The sequence below is a fragment of the Hibiscus syriacus genome, unplaced genomic scaffold, assembly GCF_006381635.1.
Source record: "Hibiscus syriacus cultivar Baekdansim isolate YM2019G1 unplaced genomic scaffold, ASM638163v2 tig00110858_pilon, whole genome shotgun sequence".
NCBI classification, from domain to species: domain Eukaryota; kingdom Viridiplantae; phylum Streptophyta; class Magnoliopsida; order Malvales; family Malvaceae; genus Hibiscus; species Hibiscus syriacus.
The window spans coordinates 86658-101145 of NW_024062890.1; positions in this window are offsets into that span (position 1 = coordinate 86658).

The following is a 14488-nucleotide window of genomic DNA, read 5'->3' on the forward strand; positions in this document are numbered from 1 at the left end:
GTGTGAATTTATTCATCGTATGGGCCTAGCAAGTAACCTTCGGGATTCATATACCTTATGCCTTCGTGTGAATTTATTCTCCGTATGGGCTTAAGGGAATGTTTCCTCTCGAGTTTAACTTAGTCCACAGAAGCCTGTGATGGGTTTAGGACTAAGGGTCTGGTAAGCCCAAGGGGGCACCGGCAAGGAGAACTCGAGTACCTTTTTTTAGAACCTAAACCCGGAGACTACAAGGAGTTAGGGCCCACCCCAAAACCTCGTTTTAAACCCTAGGATACCAAAATTATTTTCTGCTTTACTTTCTGTTCAAAATATATGTGAACTAGAAATTTATGCGGTTATGACTTGTTCAAAATCAACTTGCGGGATAGAGATCATGTCCGGGTAGGAATAATAAGCATGTGGGGTAGATATCATATGGGGTAGGACTTTTATTTTCATGATTGCTTTGATTATTATCTTTACCTTACTAACTCTTTTCATTTTTTTCTTCTCTTTTATTTTATTTCCATCATCTGCATCATTCAAAAGATGTGTTGATCCACCAAAAAAATGTGTTCGTTAACCATAAATAATCTAAATTAATGGACAAAGGTGTTGTAATACAGGAGATTAAAAACCCCGAGGTACGACTATGGTCCGAGAAAACTCAGAAAGAAAAAGGAGATAGTCTTCAAGGAAGTTATGTGTCAGAGCTTGTTAGCTATGCCTCTATCAGCCTAAAACAGAACAATGTGCAAGAACTTCGAGACATCTGGGACAGTTGGAAGAATGATCAAAAATAGAAGTTCAGTCAGCGGTATGGTGACATTGCACTTTTGCTTCATGTTAAGACCGGTGAGCCCTTAATCAGAGCCTTGGTTCAATTCTGGAACCCGGGATACAATTGCTTCATTTTTAACCAAGAGGACACGGTATCTACCATCGAGGAGTATACTATACTATTGCACTGTGAAAGCATTAAATTGGAGCGAGCCTACATCAAACACATCAAGAGTCAGCTTTTCAAGAACAGACTGGCTAAGTTTGCAGGAGTTGATGAAAAGTGAGTGACTGACCGACTTCGAAACAAAGGTAACGGGCAAAGAATTCAGTGGATCCACATAAGGAAACTAATGAATGACCACCCTGATGAATGGAAGACTATAGACCTTTTTTGCACTAGGTCTGTATGGCTTGATCATCTTTCCGAAGATTTTGGGATGCATTGACGCAGCCGTGGTGGAACTGTTTGAACAACTTCCGAAACGAGTCAACCCAGCACCAACCATCTTAGCCGAGACCTTTCGGTCTCTCAATCATTGCCAAAGAGTTGGCGGAGGTAGATTCATTAGATGTGTTCAGCTCCTTCAAGTCTGGATTAACAGCCACTTCTGGAAGACTAATTGGGTTGCCTACCGCCGATTTAGCACTACGTATTCACCTTTGAGAGAGTTCATCACCATGAAATGGCATGAAGGAACTTCAAAAGAGAAGTGGATGAAAGTCTTCACTCATCTATCAAGACCGAGATATTACTTGGAGAGCCCCCTGGTTGTTCCTCAGTGACGTTCTTTTCCAATGTGGGGACTCTGACACTATGACCTTACTTGAACTTTGGGATGCAGTTGGGTATGCTCCATTGTTAGCACTTAGACATTATGGGGCACGTCAGTTTGTCCCAGCAACATGCGGACTAGCTAAATCAGAGTTTGAGTATCACGGTGACAATTATAAGAAGATGATCAAGGAAGCATTCGATTCATGGAAGAAAGTATTCTGGATGGATGTGGTAGCTGCCAGAAACATGCTTGCTCCGGACTATGTGAAGTGGCGAAGATTGAGGAAAAATGACAATATTCCGGTGCCAGACTGTGAAGACACCCGGACCATGGAGGAACATCTCAGGCCCGTCCCTTCTAGACTTGAGATAGCCAAAACAGAGTTTGAAGCTGTGAACAATGAGCTGGGGAAGAGGATAAAGGAACTTGAGGCTGAGCACTATCAGTGGAATCTAGATGCCGACTCTCAGAAAGATCGAGCAGACAAACTAGAAAAAGAACAAAAAAGAGTACATTTAGAGATCGAAGACTTGAGAAAATGGTATCAAGATAAAGTCAAGAATAACTCCAAGTTGAAAGTGGCTTCTAAATACTGGAATGAGAGAGCTTGGAAGGAACATATGAAGACTGCCCAGAGGCACTTAGCAGGCAGTCAGCATCAAAACCAATGCTTGAGAATCCGGATGGCTGATCTGGAGAAACAACATGAGAGAGATGGCAAAACAATAGCTGAGTTAGAAGCTATTGTAGATGGGTTCAAGAAGCAAGCAAGCAAGCTTCAGATAGTGCCCTTCGACGGATGTTTACAGTGGCGTTTCCGTTGGGAGCAAGCACAACAAAGGGTGAAGGCCAGAGACGCAGTCATCCGAGACTTCCTGGATCAAGTACAGAAGGCAGCTCGCCATCTACACGGCCTGGCAAGGGAAGCTGGAGTGGTCCAACAAGGCATACAACCAGTGACAGATGAAAACAAAAGACTTGTCAACCTGTTGGAAGCTGTTTGGGGTCTAGAGGATTTAGTCCGAATGTACCTTTGATTGATTTTATGTATCTTAAAAGATAAAACACTTTTGTCCCCAATAAGGATTATTCATAATAACAGACATGTTTTCGAATCAATGCCTCAAACATCTCATGCATTTTTTTTGCATTTTGCATCTACATTTCATTTTTAAGCATTTTCATAAACATGAAATTTCTTCATGGAGGATTCGATGAAGTGGTTTTAACCACATGACATCACATGGAAGCAAGATTGTAACATCAAAAGAAAAAAACTGAAAACAATACAGTGGGAGCCTGATCAGCTGATTGTAGGACAAAGCCTGCCAGGATGATCTAAGAAAAGAATCCCCATATCCTAAGGGCTACGATGTTGAAGCTGTTAGCTGTTACCACATAAGAAGCCCCAAACATTCCTCTGAAAACTGTAAGGCGCTTGCCGAAGAAGGGGGCATGGCATATACCATTTGCACTTAGAGGATTGTTTTGTTTGATCACGTCTTTGATCTTTCATGTTTGCATAATCTTTTAAATGATTGAATTTATGATGCTTTATAAGGTGGAGCAATTGAACAAATTTTAATATTTAGTTCTTCGAATATTAAATGAATTAATGATTCTTTTAATTCTTCAAGAATTATAGATTTTTGACATATGGAAAGACTAGACCTTTCTTACCCTGTCTCAAACCCCAGAATAAAATACCTTGATTCTTTGCCCAAAACAACTCGTGGTCATTACCAAAAGACGAAATTTTGACATTACCTTATTTTGAAATTCTTGAGCATTGCCTTTATCTTTTAGATCACACCACTATCTTTTTTAGACTCAAAAATAACCTTTCTTACCATTAAAACCCAAGGCATTGAGTTGTTCATTTTAACATGAGCATTCTTCTAAAGAACCAATTTGGGGCATCTCGCGGAGAGCCTGAACATTGAGACATCTAGGAAAAAAGAAGAAGAATTCATTCGAAATAATTCTATCATACATTAATTACACTGTTTTCATGTGAATAGAATTAATCTTGAAAATCTATCCTCCTGGGGATACCTCTTATGTGAAGATTTACATGTATGAAATGATGAACAGCTTTCTTTCTTTATCCCTTCACAACAGGAGAAAAAATATATCCCTTGTGTCCCCTTTTGAGCCTGTAGTATTTTCTTCTGATTCAACCCTAACCAAAGATCACCCTCCACACTGAGGGGCAATGTGGAGAAAATATGCTCGTATGAGTGAAGACATTGATTCAGATGAGGTACCGAAAGGTGAACCAAACGCCAAGTGCAAAGATTCAATCAGAACAAAAAAGGCAAAAATAAAAAAGAAAATAAGCAAAAAAGAAAAAAACAAAAGAACAAAAAGAAAGAACAAAAATCGAAAGAAAAAGGGACAAAAAGCACATGCAAAGATTCCCTAAAGACAAATGGCACATCAAGCTTCAAACTATGAGATTGATCAAGCACAATCATTCTCGAATCTCTGAATCACTTCACTCGAAGATCATAGAGTATCAAGAGAGAGAAATATTTTGAGCAAGATTGAAGGCATCAGAATGAATTGATCCTTGGTTCAACACCCTGAAACACTTGTTTGGGCCTATTTATCATTTTCTTTCATAACCATGAACACTGGCCTACATTACGTGCCTTAAAAGTCCCTTCTAATCATACATGGATTTCTAAACAAAAGTGAATATCTTCATATTTCATCCCGCCCATCAGGATTAATCTTTGTTTGCAAAAAAAACAATGTAATTAATGCATGGTAGAGAAAAATAACAAAGGGGGGTTCAAGACGTAAATCCTGAATAACGTCTTGAAACCAAAGGAGGATTCGAGTTGAAAACCTAAAAAGGCGGCTCGAATATAAAAATTGTGCAACTGAGGCGATCACACAAATTCTTTGATAAGGCATCGCACAATCCAAATGTGACTATGAAAGTTGAGAGTCGGAGAACACTTCCAGTAGAGGAGCATGCAAGCTACCCCATCAAACCTTTGAGCATCAAATGCCAAACTTTTGAGCATCAAATGCCAAACCTTTGACCAAACACAATAACCTGAGACCTTTTTATCATTTCCTTACTTAACCATTTCCCAATGATAGCTTTGATCTTGGCACGTGTCAAATAGCTATAATTTATTGAAGGATTAACATTGTACTTAAACATTTGATATCCAATGAACTCTAGTTTTATGATTCGTCTCAATTGTAAAACCGTGAAAGAGACAATATTTTCAAAACTTTTGATTAAACATTTTTCGAAACTCTTAATTGATATTTTCAGAACTTTGAAAATAAAATAGAAAGAAAAACTTTTTTTTTTCAAACAAGACAGTCTCTCTAGAGTGGATCTTGGTAAATGACATGTGACTCTTAGACACAAAACTCATGCTCAGAATCAATACTGAAGTAAGAAATGAGGAACATTTGGGGCATCTTTGAAGATTCAACATCAAAAATTAGGGTATTTTTGGATATTGGGGCATCATTTAGGGATTCAACATCCTAATGCAAATTATCAGACATTTTTCAGGAGATAAAATATAACCAATTCATGTTACATGTATCTTATGCATACATTTTAGAGCATCATATTTATCATTTTCCACATACATAATTTTTTGCAGCTTTTAGAGTCAAGTTTCAACTTCAAGACGAAGGATACTCGATTCAAAAGCACCTTTAAATATTCATGTTGGTTGCTTAACTCACCAGCAAGAAGCTACACTTCGACCAACTCGACAGATTGAAAGTTTTTCTTGAAACAACACAATTTGTTCGAGAGTGGATTTCAACTTCACGACGAAGGATATCTAGCTCGAAGCCAAACTTCACAATAAAGGGGTTTCCATGGTTTCAACTTCACGGCGAAGGGAATTGTGTCCACCCGCAACATACAATACTTAGATTTCAACTTCACGACGAAGGATATTCAAGTCAAGGCTCAACTTCACAACGAAGTGGCCATCTGTGATTTCAACTCCACGACGGAGGATATCGTGCCACTCGAGACAACACAAGTTCAACTTCACAACGAAGGGACGACTGGTTATCAACAAACAACTTCCCAATTTCAGAGCCAATTTCAACTTCACAACGAAGGATATTGGACTCCAGACAAGACAAGTTCAACTTCACGACGAAGGGACCGCTGGTTGTCAACAAACAACTTCTCAATTTCAGAGCCAATTTCAACTTCACAACGAAGGATATTGGACTCCAGACAACGCAAGTTCAACTTCACGATGAAGGGACCGCTGGTTGTCAATAAATAATTTCCCAATTTCAGAGCCAATTTCAACTTCACAGCGAAGGATATTGGACTCAAGACAACGCAAGTTCAACTTCATGACGAAGGGCCGCTGGTTGTCAATAAACAACTTCCCAATTTCAGAGCCAATTTCAACTTCACAACGAAGGATATTGGACTCCAGACAATGCAAGTTCAACTTCACGAAGAAGGGACCGCTGGTTGTCAACAAACAACTTCTCAATTTCAGAGCCAATTTCAACTTCACAACGAAGGATATTGGACTCCAGACAACGCAAGTTCAACTTCACGACGAAGGGACCGCTGGTTGTCAACAAACAACTTCCCAATTTCAGAGCCAATTTCAACTTCACAGCGAAGGATATTGGACTCGAGACAACGCAAGTTCAACTTCACGACGAAGGGACTGCTGGTTGTCAACAAACAATTTCCCAATTTCGGAGCCAATTTCAACTCCACAGCGAAAGATATTGGACTCCAGACAACGCAAGTTCAACTTCACGACGAAGGGACCGCTGGTTGTCAACAAACAATTTCCCAATTTCGGAGCCAATTTCAACTTCACAGCGAAGGATATTGGACTCCAGACAACGCAAGTTCAACTTCACGACGAAGGGACCGTTGGTTGTCAACAAACAACTTCTCAATTTCAGAGCCAATTTCAAGTTCACAACGAAGGATATTGGACTCCAGACAACGCAAGTTCAACTTCATGATGAAGGGACCGCTGGTTGTCAACAAACAACTTCCCAATTTCAGAGCCAATTTCAACTTCACAGCGAAGGATATTGAACTCGAGACAACGCAAGTTCAACTTCACGATGAAGGGACCGCTGGTTGTCAACAAACAATTTCCCAATTTTGGAGCCAATTTCAACTTCACAACAAAGGATATTGGACTCGAGACAACACAAGTTCAACTTCACAATGAAGGGACGGCTGGTTGTCAACAAACAATTTCCCGATTCCATAGCCAATTTTAACTTCACGACGGAGGATATTGGACTCGGAACAATACTACTTACTTGGATTTCAACTTCACGACGAAGGATATCCAATTCCAGGCTCAACTTCACGACGAAGGGGTCACCCGCGGTTTCAACTTCACGACGAAGGGAATCGTGCACACAAGCATCATCCATCTTTAGATTGGATTTCAACTTCACGACGATGGATATTCAACTCAAAGAAGGATTATCTGTCAACAAAGACCTTCGAGTTTGACTACGCTCAGCTCCAAGGCACATCATTTACAGCATAACTCAAGGCTAGAAGGGTTATATGCCATCAAAATTATCGAGTTCGATTCCATTCAGCTCGATGACACATTAATCGCACTACTTTCCGGTTGCAGTCGAGGTTTTCAAGTCGAGAAGAGGACCTGGGTTAGCCGTGCCTGAGTGACAAGCAACCATTTTCAAGCAGCATAGCTTAAGTCAAGAAAAATCTATCTGTCAATGAAGATTTTTTAGTTAAATTCCGATCCAAGGTCTTTAAACCGAGAAGAAGACCGAAGGGCAACGGGAAGCCACGTACTGATTCAAATTCCGAACTAGGGCTTCAATTTCATATCATTTCAAGATGAACTCGACTTCACGATGGAGGAGTCATCTGTAACTCAATTCGACAGGGAGTTATTGAAACATCAGAGTCAATTTTTAACTCCACTGAACGAAAAGTGTGTCTTTTAATCTTTGCCCTATCCCCGTTACACGACTATGAGCAAAGAGGGGCAGCTGTCAACACACCTTTTCGTCCTACTAGGATTCAAACTCCTAAAAATATGATAGAGTTCTACTATTATTTAAACTCCTAAAGATAAGATCCATAAGCATTATAAATAGTCATTGTAACTCACTATTGTAACACATTCGGAAGAGGATATACGAAATACCAAGCAAAAAATTACAAGCAACTCGTAGCCATTTTTCGAAGCATTTATATTTTGAAAGGTAAAGTTCATACCTTCGCATGTTATTTTTCTTTACCCTTGCTGTGTTTTGATTCGAAATAAAAATGAGAGAAGTGTTTTTGGCCGATGAACGGGGGCGTTTTCGAGATCTATTTTTATAGATCTAGTCTCTGAGGCTTGTGTTTTTGAAAAATTATTCGGATTTTTATAAACGGGTCGTGTGGATCCGTGTGTTTTGTCATTTTTTTCTTCGATTGGCTTTTAATTTTGACCCCTAATTCATTTTTTATTTTAATTTAACCCTTATTATATATATATATATATATATATTTTTATATTTTATTTATTTATTTATTATAATTTTTTTTATTTTTCTTTGCGTTATATTATATTATTTTTCTATTATTATATATATATATATATATATTATTATTTTTTATCTATGTTACTTATTTACTATGTTTTTTACTATATTTCCTAACGTTATATATATATATTCTTACTTCATTTATTTTATATTTCTATGATTACTGTTTTTTTAGTTAATATTATATGTATATTTATTTTTCATTTATTTATTATTATTGTAATTATTTAGTATTTTATTATATTATACATACATTTTTATATTTTTATATATATTTTTTATTTTTTATTTTATTTATACTATTTATTTATTTTTATTATGTTTTTAGTTTCTTTACTATTATTATTATTTTTAATTTTCTTTAAACACTTTACTTTTTTATTCTTTTTTGTATATATATATATATATTTTTTCTTCATTTATTTTATTTTATTCAATTTCATTTTTTTGATATTTGTTTCATCCAATTATTTTATGTTTATTATTATTGGTTTCATTTATTTCCTTGGTTTACTCTTTAGTTTTGTTACTTTCTTTTATTATTATTATTTTCTTTTAACATCTTATTTTAATTTTTTAAGAGTATTTCTGTAAACTCATTAAGGGTAAGTAATTCGGATCAAAATTTACCTTTTAATTTAACTTGTAATTTTCTTAATCAAAGACAACTGGAAATTACGTAGTACCGAAAGGGCGGTTTAAGGGTGCTAATCCTTCCTTGACCATAACCGACTTCCGAACCCGACACATCTTTGGAAATACGCAGATCAGGTAAGAAATAGGGTATCCGATCTACCCATTTGTTTTAAATAAATGATCGATGACGACTCTCAATCCACATTTTTCAAGTTGAAACTCAATTCCGAAGCCTAACCGAAAGACGATTACAACACATTGAATTTCAACGAAACTTCACTATTATCAGCTTTGGTAAATAAATATTGTAAATCAACAACGTCGGAGATGAAACTTGTTAAAATGTTGGATATAATGACGATCAGTATCATGTTGAAACGTAATTAACATGAAAAGACTTCAAGTGAAATCGACGTACAATTGCGTTATAAAACTCATTCGCGAATAGGTCCAGTGATATAATTTTTTCATATTATAATATCGTACTTTTGTTGCATTTAAAGGTAAATATTTAAAGATAAATTTTAATCTTTTGTCAATAAAGACATTCATTTTATGGTCAAACTTAGAACCTCAAAGAATAATAACAATTTTTTTACTATTAAAATTTATTGATTCCTACAAAATATAGATATCCAACGATTTATGAGACGAATGTAAAATTTATTTAATACGTAATAAAATAATATTGTTTTTAGAAAGGCATTTATCGATTGAATAATTGTATTGATTTTAGAGAAAATCGTCTCAGTGACCAAAAATGCCTTATAATATACGATTTTAACCAACTTTTTTCGGATTTGCCAAAATGACCAACAAAATCGCAATGCGATCGCTAATTCGCAACGCGATCTCCATTATCGCAAATTCGCGTTGCATTTCGCGTTGTGATAGTTGGAAATCGCGTTGCGATGGTCTACAGTGTCGTTGCGATTTTCCCAATTCGCAATGCGAATAAGTAAATCGCAACGCGAATTGGGAAAATCGCAATGCGATACTGACTATCGCAATGCGATACTTACTATCGCAATGCGATAATACAAAATCGCAACGAGATACTGACTTTCGCAACGCGATTCTGACTTTCGCAACGCGATTTACATAGCGCCATTCGTATTAACGCGTATTTTTTTTTCAAATTCCAAACACGAATTTTTTCTTAATAAATCGGAAACTGAACCGTCCACAGTAATCGCAACTCATAACCTCAAACCCAAAATCATAACACTCAGTCCCATCTCCATCTCTCACTCTCTACGGCGAAATTCGTCCCCATCTTTGAAGATTTTCGTCCCCATCGCCGGCGAAATCCCTCACAACCATTCACAGTCAAAAATCCCTCACAATCATTTAGAAATGGAAAATCAACCTCCGAGGGTTAGTTTTTTTTATTTTTATTTTGAAAATTTTGCATTATTTTAGGTTTTTCATATTGAGATTGATGATAAGTTTACTGGTAATTTCAATAATAGATTAACCATTTCACTTAGATTTCTTATTAAATTCATTCGATTGCTGCCAATACTGCTAAACTGTTTAGCCTGTGAAGTTAGTATTTGTCTTTGTTTTGTCTTTTGGTTGAAGTAATGCAGAAGAAGAATAGTTTCGAGAATGAAAATCACAATGAGGAAATAACTATCACAACGAGAGAATCGCAACGCGAAATAAAAATCGCACGCGAAACCAAAATCGCATTGCGATTTTCATTTCGCGTTGCGATTTTCATTTCGCGTTGCGATTCTCTCGTCGCGATAGTCATTTCGCGTTGCGATTCTCTCGTTGCGATAGTCATTTCCGCGTTGCGATTCTCATTATCTCGTTGCGATTTTCATTTCAACCAAAAGACAAAACAGTGTTGCAAATTTTAGTTTCAAGAATAACCTACTATTTATGTTTATTGTTTTTGGTATATCTTGACGGTGTAGTTTTTGGTATATCTAACTTGGTATGTTTATTGTTTTTGTAGAATTTTTTTTCGGCTTCATTGACATTAAAGAATAAAGTTAGCCTAGCCACTACAATTGCTTCGAAGCTTTCACCTGCACAAAGAAAATTGTTTGAAGAAACCTGTTTCGGGCCATGGCTGAGAGTACAGCATCCGGGTGGAGATGCTAATTTGACCCATTTGTGGCTTCAGACCATGACCAGCGATCTACCCGACAGTATACAACGTGGTGAGGAAGAGATATGGTTTCATTTTCCACCGGCGTATACTTGTTTTGGGCGGAAGGAGTTCTGCTTAATCACTGGTCTACGATTCGGACATGATGATGTAGGCCGGTACACTCGTCATATCACCCGCCCATCATGGTTATCCAGGGTTTTTCCTGATGAGTCAATAGAGAAGCCGAACTTACACGTCGACGACATGAAGAAATTGTTTAATAAAAAAGATGGTTTTACTCGGATGAATGACGTCGATGTTGTCCGAGTATGCCTTCTACTACTTTTGTATGCCGGCTTTTTAGGCAGAGAGGCCAAACAACCTATTCCTCAGGAGCTAATATTATTGGTAGAGAACCTAAATGCATGGAATCTGTTTCCGTGGGGTTCGTATATATGGAAAGCTACCTGGACTAAGTTGTCGTCTGCCTTTGATGACCGCAAAAGTTTATGGGGCGATGGGTCGAAATACACTTTGTCAGGCTTTGTTTGGGCCTTTAAGGTAAGAATTTCTATATAATGTTTTCAAAATTATAATTAATTATTTAACAATTACTAATGTTTGTTATTATATTGTTTGTAGATTTGGATATTCAAGGCATTTCCCGCCATGAAGACATATGCAATAAAAACTTCAAATGATATTCCCAGGGTTATTTCCTGGAAGAGGAAACGTCTGTTGGATTGGGAAGACTTAATACCATATGCGACAATAAATAATGTAAGCTAACACAAATACTATCATATATAAACAAGTTATTAATAGTAGACGTTTAACTTTGTTTGAGTTTTTATATTTTTAGGAGGCCAACATTCCATTAATTAGACTGACACCCACGGAGGCTGAGCTTGCCACTGATTGGTGGCAAGCTAGTCAGCGTTTTGTTGATGGAACGAATGATGAGCAGCCTCCACTTCCTCCACTTCGAGAGCCATCACCTCACCCAGAGCCATCACCTGATCGACCCGACTATACACCTCTACAACGAGAGCTAGCACCTATCCCGTCACATCATCGAGCCTCTTCTCCACCATCACCTCATGATAGGCGACCGGCAAAGATGCCACGACTTCTATCTCCATGTTCTCAACCTCCACGGGATGAGTCAAGGGAGTTACGTGATGAGGTCAATGCCTTGCGTGAGGAGATCGGTACTCTACTCGATAACGATGGTGCATGGCGTGTGGAGGTGTCTACTTTACGTGGTGAGGTTGCCGCTCTACGTGAGATGGTAGTATCGTTGCAGAATGAGGTTAATACTCTACGAAACGAGGTAAGTTTAAGATTTTCCGTATTTAACTTGATGATAAATTTACTCGTAATTTCACTTAAATTAACCATTTCACTTAGATTGCTTAGTAAATTTATTCGGTTGCTGCCAATACTGCTAAACTGTTTATTAACACTGTGAAGTTAGTATTTGTCTTTTTGTTTTGTCTTTCGGTTGAAGTAAATTTATTCGGTTGCTGCCAATTCTGCTAAACTGTGTATTCTTTAACACTGTGAAGTTAGTATTTGTCTTTGTTTTATCTTTTGGTTGAAAGTTTGAAATATATTTGTCTTTGTTTTCACTGTTTAAATATCATGTCTGTTTATTTACTGATATTTGTATTTAATTATTTAGCGGACCGATAAGGTGGATGCTTTACGTCGGGTTTTTCTTGCACGACAGAGTTCACGCATCAGACGGCGTGCACGTGCTATTAAGTCTCCGTATGCCCCAATAGTGCAAAGACACCGCAAGAAGAAGCCCGACTCGCTTGTCATCCCTCAAGAGTCCACTCCTCTCGTTGAAGAGGTCCCTATCATTCCTCGAGAGTCCCCTCCCACCGTTCAAGAGGCCACTGTCATCCCTCAAGAGTCCACTCCTATCGTTGAAGAGGCCCCTATCATTCCTCGAGAGTCCCCTCCCACCGTTCAAGAGGCCACTGTCATCGTTGAAGAGGTACCTCCCACCATTCAAGAGCCTGATTCACATGGCGTCATATGTAGGATTCTTGAGAAACCCTCTGACGTGCCGGACATGATGGATTCAAGTTGGCTCTCGTATGAGTTACCGGCCAGTACCATACCGATATCTGAAGTGGAGAGAAAACAACTACTGGACACAATTCTGGATAACACCCTTTGGGCTAAGACCGCAGTTGATTTTTATCTACATGAGCGAAGCCAGGGGTGTTTCACTGACATATGCAAGCTCAATGATGATATCTATTTGTTGCTTGATCGGTCTTGGTGGGGCGTATTATTAGGGGTCGAAGAAAATGGCTATTTCGATGGAGGGGTAAGTCTTATATTTTTCTTATATTTTAATTTGATTATTTTTTTTGTAAATTTATGTAAGTTACTAATATATGTCTTTTTTTGTAAAACAACATATCGATGCGTGGGTGTCACGTCTTCTAATAATTAGGAAACTTAAGGAAAATAAAAGAAATACATGATATACAATTATGCCGACGTCTTTTAACGTCGTTCACTTGAAGAATCAACGAGATGAATCATTTGCGTTGGGCAATGGACAAGCTAAACTTTATCCTGCATGGTGGGAGGTCGATAAGGTTAGTGTTTATTTTAGATTGAGTTTAAAGGTATTCATAAATAAGTGCGCAAATGAATGAATTATTACTTATGATTGCAAGTGTTTATCCCTGTTTTGGAACGTAACCATTGGCTTCTCGTCGAGCTTCAGATCCCATCCCTTAAGGCAATCGTATATGACAGCATGATAAATTACATATCATTGGCTGATTTAAGAGATATTATTAAGGGATGGAGCTCTTATTTGGCTAAATTCTTGGATGCGATAAATTATTAGACTCGTTCTGGAAACAAGAAGCCAAAGAAGCTCAATATTACAGTTAGCAGAGACGAGACCGCACCACAACAAACGAAAGGACCCAGAGGGGATTGTGGTCCTCTCGTATGCTTGACGTTGGACCGTTTGATCACAGGAAGTATAAAGTATCTACCTCCCCCCGATATAGATAGAGCTACAGTAGGCTTGTGGTTTTGACATTATATGGCTAAATCGATATATACGAGACGCTGCCTACCTGCATCCGCGTTATAAAAATGTCCATAAACAATTGGTATGTTTATAGGCTTGTGGTTTGAAAATGTTTGGTTAAGTACCTAGAATTCAATAATTTGCTGTTTGTAGGTTTTAGATGTGTAGAAAGTGTTGTTTGAGCAAATGTTTGGTTTATGCAGGTTAATCTCAGAAGTGAGCTGCGTGAAAATGATGTATGGCTGCAAAAGTTGATTCAATAGTAGAAGTGTTATTTTCTCTAATAATTATTGCTTATTTTTTGATTGTTTAATTGATTTGTAAAAGGTGATTTGTAAAAGTTGATTTGTTTAATTGATGTTAACATAATTCTTATTTGTGCTTATTTAATTGATTGAAATGTAATGGTTGATTTTTTTGATTTCAATCTGCATTATGTTGAAGGCAAAAAGTACTATCGCAATGCGAAATGAAAATCGCAACGAGAGAATCGCAACGCGAAATGAAAATCACAATGAGAGAATCGCAACGCGAAATTAAATTCGCGTTGCGATTTTCATTTCGCATTGCGATTCC